General features: G+C 42.3%; 1 long non-coding RNA gene across 1 annotated transcript in view; it reads right to left on the minus strand.

Annotated features, from left to right (window-relative positions):
* Positions 1–9,949: 9,949 nt before the first annotated feature.
* The window catches only part of LOC147357269 (uncharacterized), a 33,114-nt gene continuing 19,904 nt past the window's right edge, over positions 9,950–23,159 (minus strand). Inside the window, exon 5 of the long non-coding RNA XR_015141422.1 lies at positions 9,950–10,826. This is a non-coding gene — a long non-coding RNA (uncharacterized LOC147357269). The remainder of the gene's footprint in view (positions 10,827–23,159) is intronic.

Here is a 23,159-nt window from a genome sequence, read left to right on the forward strand (position 1 = left end):
GCCAACAAAAGTCCATCTAGTCAAGACTATGGTTTCCAGTGGTCATGCATGGATGTGAGGGTTGGACTGTAAAGAAAGCTGAGTGCTAAAGAATTGATGCTTTTGAACCCTGGTGTTGGAGAAGACTCTTGAGAGTCTTGGACTGCAAGGAGATCCAACCAGTCTATCCTAAAGGAGATCAGTCCTGGGTGTTCATTGGAAGGACTGATGCTGAAGCTGAAACTCCAGTCTTTGGCCACCTCATGTGAAGAGCTGACTCATTGGAAAAGACCCTGATGCTGGGAGGGATTGGGGGCAGGAGGAGAAGGGGACGACAGAGGATGAGATGGCTGGATGGCATCACCGACTTGATGGACATGAGTTTGTGTGAATTCCGGGAGTTAGTGATGGTCAGGGAGGCCTGGTGTGCTACTATTCATGGGGTCGCAAAGGCAGCTTTGAAAAATACTGCACTTGCCCCAGAAATGCTGATTAAATTGGTCCAGTGAGGAGACCATACATCTGTGTTTTTAAAACCTCTCAAGAAATTCTAGTGTGTCACTTGGTTTATAAACCATCAGTATTGCTTACCTTTTAATCAGTCTTCCACACTATAATTTCCCCTGAACTCTGCCATCAGAGGACTTTTTCTTTCAACTTATGTCAAAGTTTCTCATTAAAAATCTTTAATAGCTTCCCATGGTAGGGTAAAATAAATTCTAACCTGACATTCAAGGACCTTAGAAATCTACTTTCAACCTGTATTTCCCATTTTATTTTTTCCTGTATTCTATGAAGCTATGCAATTCAACTTAACAAGTCTTCTGTTCTCCCAAAAGCACATGCATCTCCGTGCCTCAGCAATGGCCCCACACTATTCCCCTGTGACAGGTAGAGTCCCTCCACTTTGCTCAGCTAGCAAAGCACACTTATCGTTCAAGGCTCCACCTTAACGTCAATTTCCCCAACTCCTGAGCAGACTTAAGTGACTGCACCATTTCTAATTCCTGGACACTATGCAGACACCATAGCCAATTATCATATTTTATTAGATGATCATATGGCAGAGACGATGCTAAGCAGTCAGCACATCCTATCAGTTTTCATTTCCTGGACACAGAGGAAAATATATTTCCCAACTTCCTTTATTGCTGTATTGGGGTCAAATGCTGACTCCTAGTCAATAGGATATTAATGGAAGCAATGAAAGTCTCAGACATGGCCCTTGAGGATATTCCAATAAGCTTCCTATTTTTCTTTCTCTTACTGGCCAACCTTAGAGTGACTATCAATTTAAGTTTGAAGGCTGTGCCTTAGTCATCTTTGGAGTCCCAAAAACCAGTAAAGTATTCAACACATATGGTAGATGCTCAATAAACATTTACAAATTGATGCTAATATATGGTAAACGAAAAATAGGTGGAATTAGAAGTTTACAAACAAAGCTGAAACCAGATTACTGCTGACAAGGCAGGACATAGGCCAATAAACAGGGGCTACTGTGGACTAAGAAATATAAAACTATTTCAAAAAGGTCAGTGTATTCTTTGGACAAGTAGCTGGTATATGTGGAGATCAGCATGACATTCATCTTCAAAGAAAATAAAAGGCTATGGAATAGGCTTAAAATGATGGTGATGATAAACCTTGTAATTCCTTGTATTTGCTTACTATGCCACATGCTTTCCAAAATATATGATTACCTATTTAAATTGGATTCAGAAGACGATAGAGATAGTTGGAGCAGTTATTACCATTTCTAATCCAGATAATGAAATCGAAGTCCAGTGAGATTAAGCACTTGCTCAAGGCCACACCTTCAGTGACTGTAGAGATGGAGCCTACTTACCCATGGGCTGTGGGCTGTCTGTTCCTTGGTACCACCTCATGCTTAGACCTGTTACCTCTCAGTCATCTATGTGCCACATGATGTTCTGTTATCAACTGCAAAAGTTAAAACAGTGAAAGTGACTGGTTCATCCTCTTCAGCTATGAGGATTAATCAATCCCTAGGGGTCTTGCTGTTCTTGCAGTGTTCCTGTCTCTGTGGTTAGTGGAAATGACCAGGTTGATTGAGAGCTAAGAGAGCTAGATTTAGAATTCTGAGCAGCAGACACAGTACCACAGAAAACAAGAAGTTACACAGTGGTAACTTCTAGGACTGCCTGATACAGGGCAATCAGAACCAAAGGTTTTATTTCTACGAGAGATTTGATAAGCCTGTAAGAAAAAGAAGTCAAATCAAAAATTCTGTGAGGATAAATACAGTGTGTAGATGGCAGATGTGGGCAGCACTCCAGGAAGTCAACAGTGGAGGTGAGATCATGTCGAGGATAAATGAGACAGGGTCATGGGTTCACACCTTCATCTCACAAGTGACCTTAGACATAGGCCACCTCACAGAGATGGAAAGTTCTGGTCAACCCAACCTCCTAATGGAGGAACAACTCAGAACCTGTATTCCAACTAGGACAGTCTCTTTCATTTGGAGAGGTTGTTCATCATGAGCAACATAGAAGGGTTGTCCTCAGTAAGGCTACTTCAATGCACACGTTTGTATTCCAAGTGAGTCTGCCCTTTTCTCTTCAGGGCTGCCAGTGTGTTACTTTAGTAACTAATACATCAACCTTGAAGAAATACTACAATAGTGAAGCTACCTGCCTGTGAAAGCTGCTTAGGTTTAAAACATTCTTATGTAATTTTGTAGATAGACATAATTTTAATAACACTGCTGCTGCTGCTGCTAAGTCACTGCTTCAGTCGTGTCTGACTCTGTACGACCCCAAAGACGACCTCCTACCAGGCTCCTCTGTCCCTGGGATTCTCCAGGGAAGAACACTGGAGTGGGTTGCCATTTGCTTCTCTAATGCATGAAAGTGAAATGTGAAAGTGAAGTCGCTCAGCCGTGTCCAACTCTTAGGGACCTCATGGACTGCAGCCTACAAGATTCCTCCATCCATGGGATTTTCCAGGCAAGAGGACCGAGTGGGGTATCATTGCCTTCTCCATTAATAACACTAGACACTATGTATTAAAAGACTGCTATGAACTAACTAAAATTTTTTATAACTTGCCATAAGAGGAAACACAAACATCAAAGTGGTAACCAAGGTTACCCCAGTAGAAAGGGAAGATTTCAAAATCTGTTCTTTCAGGAAAACAAAAATAACATGGAAAGATAGGAAGAAAGGATTAGAGATTCCTTTCCATTGTGCAGCTTGAAGTATCTGTCATATGCAAGAGAAGTCATGGACATTTTACCGGATCCTCCCAGCAGCTTCCCCAGCCAGATTTGTATTGGGCTTTTACTCTGGCTGCCTTGAGATCTAGCTGAGGGACCCCCCCACACACACCCCAGCCTGTTTCCAATCTTATCCTCCTTAGAACTCAAGGCTCAGGAACAGGAGTTTGGAGGCTGGGTTCCAAGCATTCATCCTTAATTCTAAGGCTGGGCCTAGCACTACTCAAGGTGTAGGGTGTGAAATCTGTTGGAATTCTACATCATGGGTTAAAGAGGCTACTGTGGGTTTGCCTGGGACCTGAATACCACAAGTTACACTGTTGCTATGGGAAAATATTTCCACATTCCAAAGTGACTTACAAGTAAATTCTGGGGACACCTCCATTCATAATTTGGGAGAGCCCAATGAAATGTTCCCTTGGTATCTCTAATTTTCTTGAAGAGATCTCTCATCTTTCCCATTCTGTTGTTTTCCTCTATTTCTTTGCATTGATCTCTGAGGAAGGCTTTCTTATCTCTCCTTGCTATTCTTTGGAACTCTGCATTCAGATGCTTATATCTTTCCTTTTCTCCTTTGCTTTTCACTTCTCTTCTTTTCACAGCTATTTGTAAGGCCTCCCCAGACAGCCATTTTGCTTTTTTGCATTTCTTTTCCATGGGGATGTCTTGATCCCTGTCTTCTGTACAATGTCATGAACCCCCTTCCATAGTTCATCAGGCACTCTATCTATCAGATCTAGTCCCTTAAATCTATTTCTCACTTCCACTGTATAATCATAAGGGATTTGATTTAGGTCATACCTGAATGGTCTAGTGGTTTTCCCTACTTTCTTCCATTTAAGTCTGAATTTGGCAATAAGGAGTTCACGATCTGAGCCACAGTCAGCTCCCTGTCTTGTTTTTGCTGACTATATAGAGCTTCTCCATCTTTGGCTGCAAAGAATATAATCAGTCTGACTTCAGTGTTGACCATCTGGTGATGTCCATGTATACAGTCTTCTCTTATGTTGTTGGAAGAGGGTGTTTGCTATGACTAGTACATTCTTTTGTCAAAACTCTATTAGCCTTTGCTCTGTTTCAATCCATATTCCAAGGCCAAATTTGCCTGTTACCCCAGGTGTTTCTTGACTTCCTACTTTTTCATTCCAGTCCCCTATAATGAAAAGGACATCTTTTTTGGGTGTTAGTTCTAAAAGGTCTTGTAGGTCTTCATAGAACCATTTAACTTCAGCTTCTTCAGTGTTACTGGTTGGGGCATAGACTTGGATTACTGTGTTATTGAATTGTTTGCCTTGGAAACGAACAGAGATCATACTGTCATTTTTTTTTTTTTCCTTTCTTGGTGGTAATATTTTATTTTATTTATTTAAAAAAATTTTTTATTATTATATTTACTTTACAATATTGTATTGGTTTTGATTGCATCCAAGTACTGCATTTTGGACTCTTGTTGACCATGATGGCTACTCCATTTCTTCTAAGGGATTCCTGCCCACAATAGTAGATATAATGGTCATCTGAGTTAAATTCACCCATTCCAGTCCATTTTAGTTCACTGATTCCTAGAATGTTGACGTTCACTCTTGCCATCTCCTATTTGACCGATTCCAATTTGCCTTGATTCATGGACCAAACATTCCAGGATGCTATGCAATATTGCTGTTTACAGTATCAGACCTTGCTTCTATCACCAGTCACATCCACAACTGGGTGTTGTTTTTGCTTTGGCTCCATCCCTTCATTCTTTCTGGAGTTATTTCTCCACTGATCTCCAGTAGCATATTGGGCACCTATCGACCTGGGGAGTTCCACTTTCAGTATCCTATCATTTTGCCTTTTCATACTAAGCAGAAGCAGAAGATATTAAGAAGAAGTGGCAAGAATACACAGAAGAACTGTACAAAAAAGATCTTCATGACCAAGAGAATCACGATGGTATGATCACTCAACTAGAGCCAGACATCCTGGAATGTGAAGTCAAGTGGGCATTAGAAAGCATCACTATGAACAAAGCTAGTGAAGGTGATGGAATTCCAGTGGAGCTATTTCAAATCCTGAAAGATGATGCTGTGAAAGTGCTGCACTCAATATACCAGCAAATTTGGAAAACTCAGCAGTGCCCACAGGACTAGAAAAGGTCAGTTTTCATTCCAATCCCAAAGAAAGGCAATGCCAAAGAATGCTCAAACTATGGCACAATTGCACTCATCTCACACGCTAGTAAAGTAATGCTCAAAATTCTCCAAGCCAGGCTTCAGCAATATGTGAACCGTGAACTTCCTGATGTTCAAGCTGGTTTTAGAAAAGGCAGAGGAACCAGAGATCAAATTGTCGACATCTGCTGGATCATGGAAAAAGCTGAGAGTTCCAGAAAAACATCTATTTCTGCTTTATTGACTATGCCAAAGCCTTTGACTGTGTGAATCACAATAAACTGGAAAATTCTGAAAGAGATGGGAATACCAGACCACCTGACCTGCCTCTTGAGAAACCTATATGCCGGTCAGGAAGCAACAGTTAGAACTGGACATGGAACAACAGACTGGTTCCAAATAGGAAAAGGAGTTCATCAAGACTGTATATTGCCATCCTGCTTATTTAACTTATATGCAGAGTACATCATGAGAAATGCTGGACTGGAAGAAGCACAAGCTGGAATCAAGATTGCTGGGAGAAATATCAATAACCTCAGATATGCAGATGATACCACCCTTATGGCAGAAAGTGAAGAGGAACTCAAAAGCCTCTTGATGAAAGTTAAAGAGAATTAAAAAGTTGGCTTAAAGCTCAACATTCAGGAAACTAAAATCATGGCATCTGGACCCATCACTTCATGGGAAATAGATGGGGAAACAGTGGAAACAGTGTCAGACTTTATTTTTTGGAGCTCCAAAATCACTGCAGATGATGACTGCAGCCATGAAATTAAAAGACACTTACTCCTTGGAAGGAAAGTTATGACCAACCTAGATAGCATATTCAAAAGCAGAGACATTACTTTGCCAACAAAGGTCTGTCTAGTCAAGTCTATGGTTTTTCCAGTGGTCATGTATGGATGTGAGAGTTCGACTGTGAAGAAAGCTGAGCACCGAAGAATTGATGCTTTTGAACTGTGGTGTTGGAGAAGACTCTTGAGAGTCCCTTGGACTGCAAGGAGATCCAACCAGTCCATTCTGAAGGAGATCAGCCCTGGGTATTCATTGGAAAGACTGATGCTGAAGCTGAAACTCCAGTACTTTGGCCACCTCATGCGAAGAGTTGACTCATTGGAAAAGACTCTGATGCTGGGAGGGATTGGGGTCAGGATGGACATGAGTTCGTGTGAACTCCAAGAGTTGGTGATGGACAGGGAGGCCTGGCGCGCTGCAATTCATGGGGTCACAAACAGTCGGACACGCCTGAGCGACTGAACTGAAGTGATGTAGATATGACAAGAAAATCTAATTATTTCTACCTTAATGAAAATTTAAGGGTATGACCATGATATGAACATGACTCAGAGTTAGGACATTTAAAGGTTCCATGGGATTTTGTTACTCACATGAGGGTAATGTGCTTTTTCTAAGATCCACACACTAGTGATATTATTAAAGAGTTTTATAATAGGCAGCAGTTCCATAAACTGTTCTCTTCTTAGTAAGCACTTTCTGACAGAGTCTAATGGGCGAGCCTTCTTTTTTCTGCCTTTGAATGAAGAAAATGAGTGCAAATGTCCCTGTCACCTCAGACCACAGAGGAAATACTCCTGCCTGACTTGGGCCCAGGTCCTCTGCATTGCCGCGAAGGCTGTGGCACTGAAGGTCTCTGCTGCCCTCAGGTGCATGAGGGTGCCAAAGTGGGAAATGAAGGAGGGCAAAAGGAGAGACTGAGAAGGGATCTAATTTCCCAAATGCAAGGGTGCCAGTAAAGAATTGAATCACAAGCATTTACTGAGTACCTGCTGTGTGACCTCCATGGGGCTTTGGGAGAAGGAAAATGAATTTATGCTCCAAAACAAATGTAAATCTATTCTTCCCAAGGCCAATATCACTGCTCATGTGACTTTCATAATGTAGCATTTTGCTGAGCTGAATGTTGCAAGTTATTTAAAGTTGCAATTTTTTTTTTCTACAACATGTGTCCTAAACTCAAGCCAACTACTTCATCTAGTTGCCAGTTTAAAAAAAAAAAAGAAGAAGAAGAAGAAGGAAAAAATAGCCACGAGGGACTGCATGTCAGTCCAACATTTTCTAAGGAATGTTCTACATAGTTTCCACCTTACATGCTGTCTCTAAAACCAACCCTTGAGTAAAACGTCACTCTGCTCTGCTAGGTTTGAGGATTCAGTTCTTGAGCCAACTGTCAATTCTGACATTTTAAAATTGAGCTATCAGAAAACATACATAAAATAAAAGCTCTGACACCTCTTGCTCTGCGTGCTTATGTTGCATTGTCATCTTCTACTATGGTTTGCAATTATTTTTGTCTTTGAATTACCAGCAATAAATACACAACTGCAATCTGGCTTGAAACATCAGTGTCTTAATCAATTTGGACTGCTAATAGCAAAACTATCATTATCTGGGTGGTTTGTAACAACAAAAATGAACATCTCTCTCAGTTCCGGCAGCCAGGTGGTCCCAGATCACGGTCCTGTCAGGTTCCCGTGTCTGGGGACAGACTGTCCTCACAAGTGGCCGTCTTCTTTGCTGTATTCTTACGTGATGGAAGGGAAGAGGGATATCCAGGGCCTTTCTTTTATAATTGAGTGAGCTTCATGGAAATGAGTGAAAGATACACCACAAGAAAAGGAGCACGTTGTAGAAATGTAGGGAGTAGGATTTAGGAAATCATTAGTCACATTATGTCAGGTAACATCAAGCTGTCCAGACCAAGGTGCCTTCTGGGCACTGAAGGTCTGTGGGCAAGATGCTCCCCAAGAGGGACCGATAGTGAGAGCCAGTCTGTGGAAACTGAATCCAGCCGTCTGCACAGATAATAAGTGTTTCCAGTTCAGAGCAAGAAGAGGTCATTGGGAATCAGAAAAATTATAGAACCTTCTAGGAAGATAGGGAAAGAAGCTTGAGCTTCCAGGGTGAGTGTGAGTTTAATAGGTAGAAAGAAACTGAAAAAACTTTTCAAACTAAGGATGGACTATATAAACAATGGCCCAGAAATTGGCAAAAAAGCTATCCAATGTGGCAATTTATAGACAAACTTTTCAGGTGAAAAGTTCCTAAGAAAGAGGAAAAGAATACAAGATTTCTGGGCACTTTCGGGTTGTAGTAACGGCAGGCAGGGTCTCGGCAAGGGAGACTCTGGCTGTTGGAGATCCTGAGAGCGCTGAGACAGACCTGCGCATCAGCAGGGGAGTCGGCTGGAATGGGCAGGGCTGTGAGAGCAGAAAGCAGCAGACTTGGCCCCCTCAGGTCCGGGTTCCAATTCGGACCTGCTGAGTGTTAGGTGTGTGACTGTGCGTGTTCTACACAATTAAACTTGCTGAGTCAAGGTATAGGAAAAAATGCCTGGTACAAAGCAGGCCTGCAATGGTGAATTAAATGAATGGATTGGAGAAGGGAACGTGTTAAACTGGGATTCTTGAAACGAGTTATTTCAATAATTCAAGTGTAATTGTAGATTATCATTTCATCAGAAAGAAAAGAGAAAATAGAGATAGATGGGAGTGATGTTCTAAAGAGGAAACAGCAAATGATGGAAATTGGCAGTCTATTGTACTGAGTGAGGAAAGCATGGCGATGAAGCCCCAAGTGACTCTAGGTGCCCTACTGGAGCGACACTGTCTATTGTCAGAAATCAGGGTATTGAAGGAACTGAAGTGTATTGAATTTGGCTTTAGGCTGAATCCACGACATATATGAGGGAAACTTGAAATAGCATTACTTTCCATATTTCTAAGTTCAGTTTAACCTCTGTTACAGTTTTGGTTTTTTTCTTTTTTAATGACAGCCCTTTTGCTTGACTTCTCCATTATCAGAGATTTGGAATCCATCATTCCTCCTTTTAATTCGGCCAAGAGCATAGGGTAGGACGGAGAAATAAATTTATCCAAGGCTGCGAGAAGTACTTTTACACACACTGCTGCAGAAAAGCAACTGCAATTGTTTTGTGACCTTTGGTAACAGTCGCTCGGCTTTCTGGGAATCAAGATTGATTTTCCACATCAGTGTAGGTGGGAGCCAATCGCCTGAGAGCTGAGATTGATGGTCTATCAAAATGCGACAGCTTTTCTAGAGAGTCTGTGGCAGAGCATCCCAAATGCCGGTAAAACGGTTGTTCATTCTTTGCCTCTAAGGTGATGGTATAAAGGCACTCCCTTTGTACACATTGCAAAGTAATAATGAAGCTCTGTGTTCAGATGGTAGCTTCCAGCCAAAGACTTCATAGCCTTTATTAACAATGTCACCTTGCTCTATACCCTCTCTAGGACTCAACAGGAAATGATGATCTTCTGTCTCCTAAAGACTGACTTAAGGGGCACAGACAAAACTTTGCAGAGACAAAGAATAGGCTATATCACAGGGACAGACTGGCCATTCCTGGTGCCTTTATGTTGAGTCTGAAATAATTATGACATCACAGTTTGAAGAAAATTCTGTAATTAATAAATACATTCAAATACGTAATCTTAGAGTTCACAGATGGATTTTGGTACCTAAATCCTATCACTAATCCCATCTCTCTCACTACGGTCCAAACCAAAGAGCTGGATACAACAAGGAACAATCACCAAACAGAAAGGAAAGTGCCATTTTATTAGCAATATCTGTGCTGAAGCACGTGATTAAAACCAGGAAGTCTGACTGCTCAGCCCTTTCCTCCTCCCTTGACTTTAAGACAGTTAGGTTTGCAGAGCGTGTGCTGCTCTGAGCTCACGGGCCTGCTCAGTTTCAAAGGGAGAAGCAGCAATAGATAGCTCCGAGTCTCTCCAGAAAATAATATAAGGATTTGAATTCTCTTCAATGTATTTCATGAAATTTTATGTGCCTTTGAATGACAAGTTTATTTAAAATATAATCTTAAACTTTAATATATCGAACTATGGCAGCAGCATTTTGATCACTCACACAATGCCACATCCTACTTAGTCTTAGAAGTGAAATCCGTCAGCTCCATCTTTTCGTGAGGGATGGAGCTGCCAAAGGTAGTGCTTGTCCTGCAGACTAATGGGACTATGGAGTGGGGCGAAATACGAGTTAGAATGTCCTGAGGCTCTAAATAAACAAACAGCTTCACCCAGACCAACATCATCATCCAAGAGCTGTAATCCGGTGTGGCTCCAGACAGGAACCGGGCATGGAGCAGGCATCACGGTGTGGAGACTTGGGTGTTCTCCTCAGCTTTGAGCAGAGTCCAGCCTGTGAGGAAGGGAACTGGAGAGAGTTAGGCTGTGAGTCAGGCCCCAGGTAAGTGGCCTTCACTCAGGGCAGAGCTGACGTCTCAAGGAAGAAACTGGAGAGCCCCTCAGCAACCCAAGGCCAAGCTGCACTGGGTGTCCATGGGAGGAGCGGGGAGAAGTTCCAGACCGTCCGTCAAGCTGTACTGAGGGTGGCAAAGCGGACTCTGATGGTGGGTCTGGCTCTAGATCCACATTTAGAACAGCTCAGTTCTAAAGCAAAGACAGGAAAATATATATGAAAATACAGGACGACAAACCCATTCATCATACGCTGTACAGAATTATGGTATTTAAGTGGGCTGGGAGTTGCCACAGGGTGTAAGCCTTTTCCCCACTCGGATTCAGAAACATCTGGTCATTTTGGATAAACTAGTAGCAAAGGCCCATCAGGAAGTTACTTGTACCAGGAGCCAAGGAATCTGGGAGCAACCTCGTTTTATAAAAAGAGAATCAAGGCATTCAGTTCTGCTCATACACGTAGCATGAGACAGGTTGGATGGAGGTGGGTAGGGATTCTGCTTTCAGAATATTTTCTGTCACTTGCATTTGCCTCCCTCCCTGGTCCTTCTGAGAATTTATGTCTGAGGTTTACGTTTTAAGTAAAAGGTCAAAAGATGGTTTTACTGAACATTCTGTAAAATACTGAAGCAAAAGAAGCACTATAGTTTACCATTAATATGTTACAAAATGATAGCCAAGTGAGGAAAGAAGCAGTCAGAGAGCCCCTGATGGGTCTGCCTCCTCAGAAAGCTGCCCTGCCCTTGAACCCTGAAAGGCTGGAGGCACATGAGCAGAATCCCTCACAGGAGTCAAGCCCATCTACTGAGCTCAGCCTGCTCTGAGTGCCCTTCTGTTCATTCCACACTCCACTGCCAGAGGTGTCTTTCTAGAATAACGCTACACAACATGTGACCTTCCGAACAGCTGCATAAGAATCATTAGATGCTTGTTCAAAATCTCTTCAATGGCCAGACCACGAACAGGACCTATAGACTAGTATCATCTGGGTGAACATCCTGAGAACTGACACTGTGATCTACTGTTAAGTGATTCTTGTATGTGTTCCACTGAGAGTCATGATTCTAGACCTTAGATCATCGTGTGGTGCTCTCATACTTAAAGACTATAAGTGATGTTTGGTTGTGTGTGAAACAAATTCTAACTGGTAAAAATGGCCTTCCACGTCACTCGCAATTGCAGGTGCTATACAACCTCTCTGACATCTTCTTGCCCCACCTCATAGGTGTACTGCTCAGATGCATTGAGAAGTTGCCTTTGGCTTCAGCACAATCTCTTGGTCATGTCTCTGTGGCTCCTTCTGACAAGAATTTTTTGCTTTCTTTGTTTTGTTAGTGACTTAGTTGATGAAGAATCTGCCTGCAATGCAGGAGACTGGGGTTTGATCCCTGGGTCGGGAAGATCCCATGGAGAAGGAAATGGCAACCCACTCCAGTACTCTTGCCTAGAGAATTGCATGGACAGAGGAGCCTGGCTGGCTACATTGCATGGGATCACAGAGTTGGACATGACAGTGTAACTTTTTTGTTTTGTTTTCTTACAGAAAAAACTTTGATTACCTCTTGATGTATCATTCTGTGAGATTTCTTAAACACAGCAAACAATGTTAGTCACTATTTTCCCCTGGATAATGGTTAATTCTGTGTGTCCATTTGGTTAGGATATAGTTGTTTGGTCAAACATCAGTGTAGATGTTGCTATGAAGGTATTTCTGGATGTGATTAACTTTTACGATTAGTTTACCTTAAGCAGATTAGCCTTTACAGTGTCAGTAGGCCTCACCCAATCAGTTGAAGGCCTAAAAGCAAAGACTGAGGTTTCCTAGAAAAGGAATTCTGCCTCAGAATTGCAGCATGGAAATCTTGTGTGAGTTTCCAGCCTGGAGGTTCCTCCTGCAGATTTCAGATGCAAGACTGAAATATCAATGCTTATCTAAATTTTCAGCCTTGCCAGCCTGCCTTCAGTTCAGCTCAGTCGGTCAGTCATGTCCAACTGTTTGTGACCCCATGGACTGCAGCACGCCATGCTTCCCTGTTCATCACCAACTCCCGAATCTTGCTCAAACTCATGTCCGTTGAGTCGGTGGTGCCATCTCATCCTCTGTTGTCCCCTTCTCCTCCCGCCTTCAATCTTTCCCAGCATCAGGGTCTTTTACAATGAGACAGCTCTTCGCATCAGGTGGCCAAAGTATTGGAGTATTCAACTTCAGCCTTAGTCCTTCCAGTGGATATTCAGGACTGATCTCCTTTAGGATGGACTGGTTGGATCTCCTTGCTGCCCAAGGGACTCTCAAGAGTCTTCTCCAACACCACAACTCAAAAGCATCAATTCTTCAGCGCTCAGCTTTCTTTATGGTCCAACTCTCTCACATCCATACATGATTACTGGAAAAACTATAGCTTTGACTAGATGGACATTTGTTGGCAAAGTAATGCCTCTGCTTTTTAAAATGCTGTCTACGTTGGTCATAGCTTTTCTTCCAAGGAGCAAGCATCTTTTAATTTCATGGCTGCAGTCACCATCTGCAGTGATTTTGGAGCCCAAGGAAAGAAATTCTGTTGCTGTTTCCATTGCTTCCCCATCTATTTGCCATGAAGTGATGGAACCAGATGCCATGATGTTAGTTTTTTGAATGTTGAGTTTTGAACCAGCTTTCTCACTCTTCACCTTCACCTGCATCAAAAGACTCTTAAGTTTCTCTTTGCTTTCTGCCATAAGGGTGGTGTCATCTGCATATCTGAAGTTATTGATATTTCTCCCAGCAATCTTTTTTAAATTAATTAATTTATTTTAATTGGAGGCTAATTACTTTACAATATTGTGGTGGTTTTTGCCATACACTGACATGAATCAGCCATGGTGTACATGTGTTCCCCATCCTGAACCTCTCTCCCCATCCCATCCCTCTGAGTCATCCCAGTGCACCAGTGCTGAGCACCCTGTCTCATGCATTGAATCTGGACTGGTTATCTGTTTCACATATGGTAATATACATGTTTCAGTGCTATTCTCTCAAATCATCCCACCCTTGCCTTCCCCCGCAGAGTCCAAAAGTCTGTTCTTTACATCTGTGTCTCTTTTGCTCTCTCGCATATAGGGTCATCATTACCATCTTTCTAAATTCCATATATATGCATTAATATACTGTATTGCTGTTTTTCTTTCTGGCTTACTTCACTCTGTATAATAGGCTCCAGTTTCATTCACCTCATTAGAACTGATTCAAATGCATTCTTTTTAATAGCTGAGTAATATTCCATTGTGTATATGTACCAAAGTTTTCTTATCTATTCATCTGCTGATGGACATCTAGGTTGCTTCCATGTCCTAGCTATTGTAAACAGTGCTGTGATGAACATTATCTCCCAGAAATCTTGATTCCAGCTTGAGCTTCATCCAGCCCAGCATTTTGCATGATGTACTCTGCATATAATTTAAGTAAGCAAGGTGACAATATATAGCTTTGATGTTCTCCTTTCCCAATTTGGAACCAGACAGTTGTTCTATGTCTGGTTCTAACTGTTGCTTCTTGACCTGCATACAGGTTTCTCAGGAGGCAGGTGATTTGGTCTGGTATTTCCATCTCTTTAAGAATTTTCCACAGTTTATTGTGATCCACAAGGCTGTGGTTCAGTCAGTAAAGCAGAAGTAGATGTTTTTCTGGAAATCTCTTGCTTTTTCGATGATCCAATGGATGTTGGCAATTTGATCTCTGGTTCCTCTGCCTTTTCTAAATCCCACTTGAACATCTGGAAGTTCTTGGTTCAGGTACTGTTGAAGTCTGGCTTGTAGGATTTTGAGTGTTACTTTGCTAGGGTGTGAGATGAATGCAATTGTGCGGTCGTTGGAACATTTTTTGGCATTGCCTTTCTTTGGGATTGGAATGAAAACTAACCTTTTCCAGGCCTGTGACCACTGCTGAGTTTTCCAAATTTGCTGGCATACTGAGTGCAGCACTTTCACAGCATCATCTTTTAAGATTTTAAATAGCTCAACTGGAATTCCATCACCTCCACTAGCTTTGTTTGTAGTGATGCTTCCTAAGGCCCACTTGACTTCACACTGCAGGGCTTCTGGCTCTAGGTGAGTGATCACACCATCATGGTTATCTGGGTTATTAAGATCTTTTTTATACTGTCCTTCTGTGTATTCTTGCCACCTCTTCTTAATCTCTTCTGTTTCTGTTAGGTCCATACCATTTCTGTCCTGTATTGTGTCCATCTTTGCATGAAACATTTCCTTGGTATCTCCAGTTCTCTTGAAGAGATCTCTAGTCTTTTCCATTCTATTGCTTCCCTGTTTCCTGACATTGATCACTGAGGAAGTTTTTCTTATCTTTCCTTGCTATTCTTTGTAACTCTGCATTCAGATGTGTATATCTTCCCTTTTATCCTTTGCCTTTAGTGTCTCTTCTTTTCTCAGCTATTTCTAAGGCCTCCTCAGACAACCATTTTGCCTTTTTGCATTTCTTTTTCTTGGGGATGGTATTGGTCACAGCCTGCCTTACAGAGCTCAAATTTTCCAGCCCCCATAATTGTGTGAGAATGTTTCTTAAAATAAATCCTCTGCCACACACATACACCACCATTTATATATACATATGATGGTTGGTGGTTTGCTCACAAAGTCGTGTACGACTCTTGCAACCCCATGGACTGCAGCCTGCCAGGTTCCTCTGTCCATGGGATTTCCCAGGCAGAATACTGGAGTGGGTTACCATTTCCTTCTCCAGGGGATCTTCCCAACCCAGGGATGGAACCCATGTCTCCTGCATTTGCAGGTGGTTTCTTTACCAACTGAGCTACCAGGGGAGTCTATATACACATGTTTGTGTATATATATGTATATGTGTACATGATAGATAGATATACTGTTGGTTCTGCTTCTTTGTAGAACCCTGACTTACACACTTGAGTTTTGTTTAGCTTAGAGTTAAGATGAGGAACAACTTGGAGGAGAGAAAGGTCTCCAAGTGAATACAGCATCTCCTTTATCCCTGGAGTGGAGTGGGAAGCAACTCCTCAGTCCCCTGGCCTTCTCCCCAGGATGGAGAGGAGGACCATCTAGGCGAGCAAGAGGCATGCCCTCTCCGTAACACCTTTAAGTGAAAAGGGAAGATGGCTTTCTCTGCAAACACAGCAATCATTCTGGATTTCTCCCAGCACCTGTGGCCTGCTTATTCTTTGTACAGTGACTGCATAGCTCTCCTAACTGCAGGTCTAATCCATAGTTTCCATGAAGAGCCCCTGTATCTGACCCCCGTCCAGCCCCAAGGCCCAGCTCAGTGACCTGGCATATAACAGTGCTTCATGACTGTTGAGTTACTGGATTAAAGACTTTGTTTTTTTTTTCAGGATCTTTCTGCCAGGCCCACTGTGACCTGTGCACTGCTCCTGAGTGGTGTTGGGTCTGCTGCCACCTGTAGGGAGAGTTCAGCATGCCAGATTTCATAGCACTGGTTTTCAATGTTCCACGAAAAATGCCTTTTGAACAAGGTGAACTTCATTTCAGAGTACTGTCACTGCTCCCTCTCTTTCTTCATAAATACAGGCTGACAGATTGATCTTACATTTGATTGTGAAGTCAGAGTGGTGACTTGCTATTTAACCTTCTGTTTGGAACATGGATCACTTCAGATAAAAGGTCTGTACTTCCCAAGTGCCATTTTAATCAGAGGTGATTGTGAAATAAATGCGAATTTCATTCTTCTGTTGAGACTTCTATAACCAGCTGCTGAGCACAATAATATTTTCTACATTCTAGCACTTTGTATTGTGTGACTCTCTTTCATATACAGTAGTTCAAAAAACATTAGCTACCCTTTTCTTTAATTCTTACAACAAACCTGAGAGGTAGATATAAATGTCAAATTGTAAAGGCAGCTCAGAGAAGTTAAGAGAATTGTTCAAGGTTAAAAGTTAGTAATTCAAAGATACGTATATAAATATGTATGTAATAATATATACTGTTTTGCTGAGTGTTTATTATATGCTAAGCGATTACTAAGAGCTTCACATGCATTATATAATTCTTGAAATGTCTTCATGAAAAAGGTGCTGCAATTATTCCCATTTTATATCTGCAGAAATTAAAGGTAAGTAACTTGCCCAGAGTTGCATAGCCTTGGATCCATCCAAATTCAGATCCCACAAGCTTAGCTGCTACCCTCTACTGCTTTTGAGCCAAAATAAGCACGCACATGGATATTTGTCTGTGCCCATCATACTTTATTGTCTTTCTGCTAAGTTGCTTCAGTCGTGTCTGACTCTGTGCGACCCCATAGACAGCAGTCCATCAGGCTCCCCCATCCCTGGGATTCTCCAGGCAAGAACACCGGAGTGGGTTGCCATTTCCTTCTCCAATGCATGAAAGTGAAAGTTGAAAGTGAAGTCACTCAGTCGTGTCCGACTCTAGCGACCCCATGGACTGCAGCCTACCAGGCTCGTCCGTCCATGGGATTTTCCAAGCAAGAGTACTGGAGTGGGGTGCCATTGCCTTCTCCATATTTGTCTTTCTGAAGGCAATAAAATACCTACCTTGTGCAGTTAGTAAGAGGCACAGCAAGAGTTGAATTAGGCCTCATATTCTTTATTACATTAAGGCTGCCTTCCTGAGTTCTGCAGCTGCCTCTTTAACCAACAGGCTCTGTGTCAACACTAGCTTTCAATTAGCTCATGATTGGGGTCAGGGAGAACACAGGTCACTGAAATTCAAAAATAACCCCTCAAAACTATTTTTTGCAATCTGTTGTGTAAAAATACCCTGCCCAAACTGTTTAAGTAGTCCTGTGGATGTGTCTGGCTTCACTCCCTTCCCGTCCTTCCTGGAACAGAGGTTCAGACCAACTCCCAAATGACCAAATCTGGACAACACGGGGGAGGCTGAGGAGGCTGCTGAGGAACAGAGGGAGTTTAATTATATCCACGAGAGGCTGAGTAACTGAGTGTTTGGCACCATTATATGAGTTTGTGAAAGTCTAAGAACAGGAATGAGAAGAATGAAGACAGGAGGGCAGGCATGCGTGTAAACGTGTGCCTCAGGGCTCAGTTGACCCAGGACAGGATCTGACTCTGTCCATGTTGACTGCACACATGTTCAGTGGATGACTGACTGACTGAATGGACAAACTATGAGGAATCGTTTCACCTCAGCCAACCTTCCCGAGGATACCACACCTCTGCTTCAGTGAACATAACCCTGTCACCTGAGAGGGAGTATAATGAATGGAAACTGCCTGAGGAGCCTAGCCATTCTTTGACAATTTAACATCCAATCCTTCATTCCTATTAGCACCTGAAATCTCCCGGAAACCCCACATGGGCTACAATCTGAGTGAGTAGGTGCCCTTGTCTCCAAAGGAAGACAGTGGGTCCCCTTGCTCTCTCCACTCCCTGAATCAGTGGCAGGCTTGTGTGTTAAGTTCAGCCCACCAACCTCACTCTCCTGGAATGCAAGTCTGAAGTGAGTGACCTGGGATCTTTAACTGGGAGGCTCAGGGGGAGGGTGTCGTCTTCCAAGTAGCAGCAGACCAGCTTGCGTCTGCTGCATGATCTTAGCTGCGGGCCCCAGAGCACTGTGGTGTCCACCCACATTCCCACTCTGGGTTTCCAGTCTCAGTTCTGTGAGTCCCTGTTACTCTTCCAACATATTTTCGGCTTAAGATTGCCAGACATTTTCTGCAGATTGCAATCAAGAACTCTGACACAAATAAGTTGTGTGAGTCCCTTGAAAGAAAAGACCAGTGAAAGAAAATGGCTATGCATTTAACCCTCACTGGTACCACAACCATAAAAGCCAAAACACAGCATCCAGAGTCCAATTTTTTTTTTTTAACCTTCCAAAGCAACTCTATCAGATAGCATCTACTGAAGTAAGCATGGCGTCAAAATCACTACCCAATTTTCTCACATAGAAATAGCAAGAGTTCAGCTGGGCATCTGAGAGAATGGCTTCTATTGCTAGAAAACCAGTTCTCTTATTGACTCAGAATGGAAAATTGCTTACTTGTAGTTCAAATTGAACACCGTCTAACAGAAAAGACCTGTCACAGAAATCTTCTGCAAACTTTTCTCAGTCATGACCTCCCACAAATAATTCTTAAAAGGTTTATGAGTAATTTGTGTTAGGGAAGATTCAAGTGTAGATTTTGCAGGGTGAACACTCCTCCCAGTCCTCTGGGACTTACTTAAACAGGCAACCAGAATTAGGAAAATTCCTCTTGTTAAACTGATAACACTTCCACAGGACAGCCTGAACCAGGTAATTGTAACAGTGCGTGTGTATGTTGGTTGCTCAGTCATGTCAGACTCTTTGTGACCCCATGGACTGTAGTTCTCCAAGCTCCTCTGTCCATGGAATTTTCCAGGTAAGAATACCAGAATGGGTTGTCATTCCCTTCTCAAAGGGATCTTCCTGACTGATTGAACGTGGGTCTCCTGCATTGCAGGCAGATTCTTTACTGTGAGTCACTAGGGAAGCCCAATTGTAACAGTATTTTGGGCTAAATCCCAATCATTCCTGCTGCAAATCAGAAAGAATGGAAAAGACATCCTCGGGGTTTTAGAATTTTATTATCTGCGGTAGAGGAAAGTTGTAGAAAGAGATAATTAAGATTGCAATCAATTTTTTCACTACTGGATTTAGCTTCAGTGGACTTCCCTTGTGGCTCATCTGGCAAAGAATCCCCTTGCAATGAGGGAGACCTGGGTTTGATCCCTGGGTTGGGAAGATCCCCTGGAGAAGGGAAAGGCTACCCACTCCAGTATTCTGGCCACAGAATTCCACGGACTGTATAGTCCATGGGGTCACAAAGAGTTGGACACAACTGAGCACCTTTCACTTTCACTTTAGCTTCAGTATCACTTAATGAAATTATATATTAATATCTTTTAAAAAGTAATATGTTTAGCCTCCTTCCTTTAACTTCCTGTCTCCTTTCAGGTGATGGGCTTATTGAACTCAGAAAACTAGATCATTGACATCTTTGTATGTGTGGCTGGACTAGAGTCACAGTGGAGTGGACTAGGGGAAGAGGGAATCAAAGGAAGGTCTGCAAGGTCAAGTTACAGCAGGAAAAGAGACTCAAAGATGGAGATCTGCCCTACTTATCAATTCACTGCTTCTCAGCTCTAAGTCCACCGTTTATTACCTGCTTCTGTAGTAAAGGAACTAGACCTTCGTTAAGCATGTCCCTTTTGCAGACAGCACAAATTAGACTTTACTGAGAGAGCACGGGTGTGTGACGGTATTGCAGAAGGCAAGGCTTCTCCTTCTGGGTCTGGAGTGCTGCTGTTTTGTTTCTTTCTTGTTTGTATCACTTAGCTGCTAGTGATGTGTGTGAGGAAAATTCAGTGGCATTCTTTCCCAGCCACTTTCCTGGAGCTCTCAGGTCCCTGTCAAGTTGGCAGCACCTACCCTGACTCTGGCCGGGTGACCACCTCTCCATGCCCCTTTCAGTGTGGACAACATGAGCCCCAACATGGGGCTCCTCTTCTAGACTTTTGTTTGCCTATCCCCACCATCATCCCTCAGTACCCCAAAGAGTTGTCTGCTGCTTGCCTGGTACTGGAGCAACTCAGAAAACTTTTCCATCAAATAGGGAAACCACCCCTCAACCTCCAACAAGGTCTAAATCTCAGCCTGGGAGAAGGGACCTCCCTTCCAGGTTCATTTTTCTTTAGGCATTCTTTCTCAGCCCTAGGAAATTGTTTAGAGTTCTCTTTACCATAATTATAGTCACTCCTTTATTATAGTGAATAATGCCTTGCATTAAACTTTACTTGTGTGTTTTCTGCCTCCTAACCAGAATCTGATTGATAAAGAACTTGCAGAGGTAGTAGTTTCACAAAGATGGGATTTGGAGATGGGATTCCCTGGTGGCTCAGACGACAAAGCGTCCGCCTACAATGCAGGAGACCCAGGTTCGATCCCCTGGTCAGGAAGATCCCCTGGAGAAGGAAATGGCAACCCACTCCAGTGCTCTTGCCTAAAAAGTTCCATGGATGGAGGAGCTTGGGCTACAATCCATGGGGTCACAAAGAGTTGGACACAATGAAGTCACAAATGAATGACTTCATTTGGTCATGCCCTTAGGCTGAAGTGTAGTGTGGAGCTCCTTGAGAATAGGGAATAGGATGCTAGTAATCTGTGCCATACAGTGACACTGTAATTACTTAAGTCATAACCTGTGTTTGAGTTTGATAAAGTGCCAACTGAAACAAGTGCCTTAGGATCCCAAATGGTTGCTGCATTTGACTTTTATGACAGTAATGATGACTACAAAAACTGTGGTTTAGGATTGACTTTTTTTCAATGCACTTTAGTATTTATCAAAGGAAAATAGCATGCTTGGTTCCTTTGACTTTTAGCTTAAGTTATTGTCTGAGCACATCTATGACAGCCTTTTGAAAAGGTTCCCTTTTCTTGTAGCTACAGGGATGTTATAGCTGAAAATAAAATGCAGCACTTCATTATGTGAGCTGTTGAATTACAACAATACTTAAATTCAGTCATGTCAAGTTTCTCATGTGAAATTTAACACATTGATTAGGAAAGAATGGAATCATGAAACTCAGAATGGGGACTACTGGTTAGATCCAGATAGAATTGACAATCATTAATCCTCATGTCATTCTGACTCTCCTTTCCCAAGGGAATTAATTTCCTCTTTCATGTCTGAGAAGAATAACATACCTTTGCCTGAAAACCCTGTGATAACCTCACCTGGGACAGAGACCTTGAAAAATGAACTCTTATTCCCCTTAAAACATACCACAACCATACTCTATTGCCACCAGATCCTTGGTCCAATCTCTCCATATTCTTAGGGCCCACAACCCAGGAGAAAATACCAAAGAATTGCAAGACTTTGTTACAACTATGAGTAGAAACTGAGGGGAAGATGTACAAGAGTGAATTCTAAGTATATTAGACCAAGTGCAGCACTTAGCTACAAAGACAAGGTGGAAATCTTTACCTTAAAGTCTATCATGGATATACTGGTAATCAAAATGCTTTGATCCACAGGATATTCAGATAATTTGGATAATTGATCAGAGTATGCCTAGGAGTTAAATGCACTGGTGAACTATTAGTATACTTCTTGACTGATATAATAGGAAAAGATTATTGCTCTGGAGACAAAACCCTGAACTGAGTAACCACAGTGAATAATCTTGGTCTCTCACTGTTTCCAGACCATAGTTAAGTCACAGCCCCAGAGTCCTTTGATTGAAAGAGAGGCCAATAAACTTGATGAGGAATCCTATGCCATTGCTGAAAGTATCTACTGTATAAAGGATCCTGCAGCTGTGCCTTAGCATGAGAGTGCTCTGGGGAATTCTTCCCTGATCTTTTAGGGGTTATCATACAATAGTCCCCAATTGATGCTAATTCCTGGGGACTCAAAATACCTTTATGATCCAACAATCAAAGTTGAGACTTACAGTGGTCAAATAATAGATGGGGCTTTATTTCATATTTGACTTACAGTGGGTTCAGCTTAATCTCTAAATTCATTCTCTGACCATATGGTGAGGATCATCTTTTCAGGAATGATGAAGTAAAAACCCCTGGAACACCCTCTATCCTTATCAAGATTGTCAGCTAGAAGCAATATCTCAACTGAGAGACTGAGCTCTGTGAATTTGGAGGTCTTTAATATCTAAAGGGACAATATTTCTGTCAGAGAATGCAATGGTGCTTCATTGAATTGGAAGATGAAACCTGACCATTATTGGGCTCCTTATGCCACTTGAACAAACAGGCAGAAGTGATTCTACTTGTTGGAGTTACAAATCCTGAATGTCAGGGGGAAATTGAGTTGTTACTACACAATGAAATCAAAGAGGATTTTATTTTCAATCCAGTGGGCTTTGGGGAGTGCCTTTTACTATTTCCACATCCAATAGAAAAAGTTAATGAAAAGGATAGTAGCAAAAAAAGGCAGGTCTCTTGATAACTTAGACCCTTTGGAAATTAATGTTTACCTGGTCACTGTCCAAAGGACTGCAAAAGAGTCAGATACGACTAAATAAGAACAATAGATTCTATCATACAGTATCTGCTCTGTGATAATGCAGTTGAACCCCTTAAGCATTTCTCCTTTGGAGCAAGCATGATGTTAAATTTTGTCAGTAGAGGGTGAAGGAGGGATATTGCAAGACAAAGGAGTCTTCTTCTTGCTTCTGGGATGTTGTATCTTCTTGCTTCCACCATAAGGCTTCCAACAGTCCCCAAGGTAAAAATCCAGCGGCACTCCACTATGACTGCTTGCCCAGAGCAGGCATTCCTTACACGTTCACTGCTCATGCCTTAGCTGGGTGACCAGCTCACCTTAACCCTCCCCACAGACATAACACATCTCCAGCTTCCCACCATCCTGCTGGAAAATGGGCTCCATATAATTAGACTCAATAAATTGAATTTTGCCTAGATAAATGGAATGTCCTCTGAACCACTCTGAGGCACTTATCTGGCCAGAGGGTGTTTCAACTTTACACAGTAAATCCACTCTTGAATGTTCTC

The sequence above is a fragment of the Bos grunniens genome, chromosome 15 (genome assembly GCF_055505025.1).
Source record: "Bos grunniens cultivar Pamir isolate PY7600 chromosome 15, Bosgru_T2T1.0, whole genome shotgun sequence".
Classification (NCBI taxonomy): domain Eukaryota; kingdom Metazoa; phylum Chordata; class Mammalia; order Artiodactyla; family Bovidae; genus Bos; species Bos grunniens.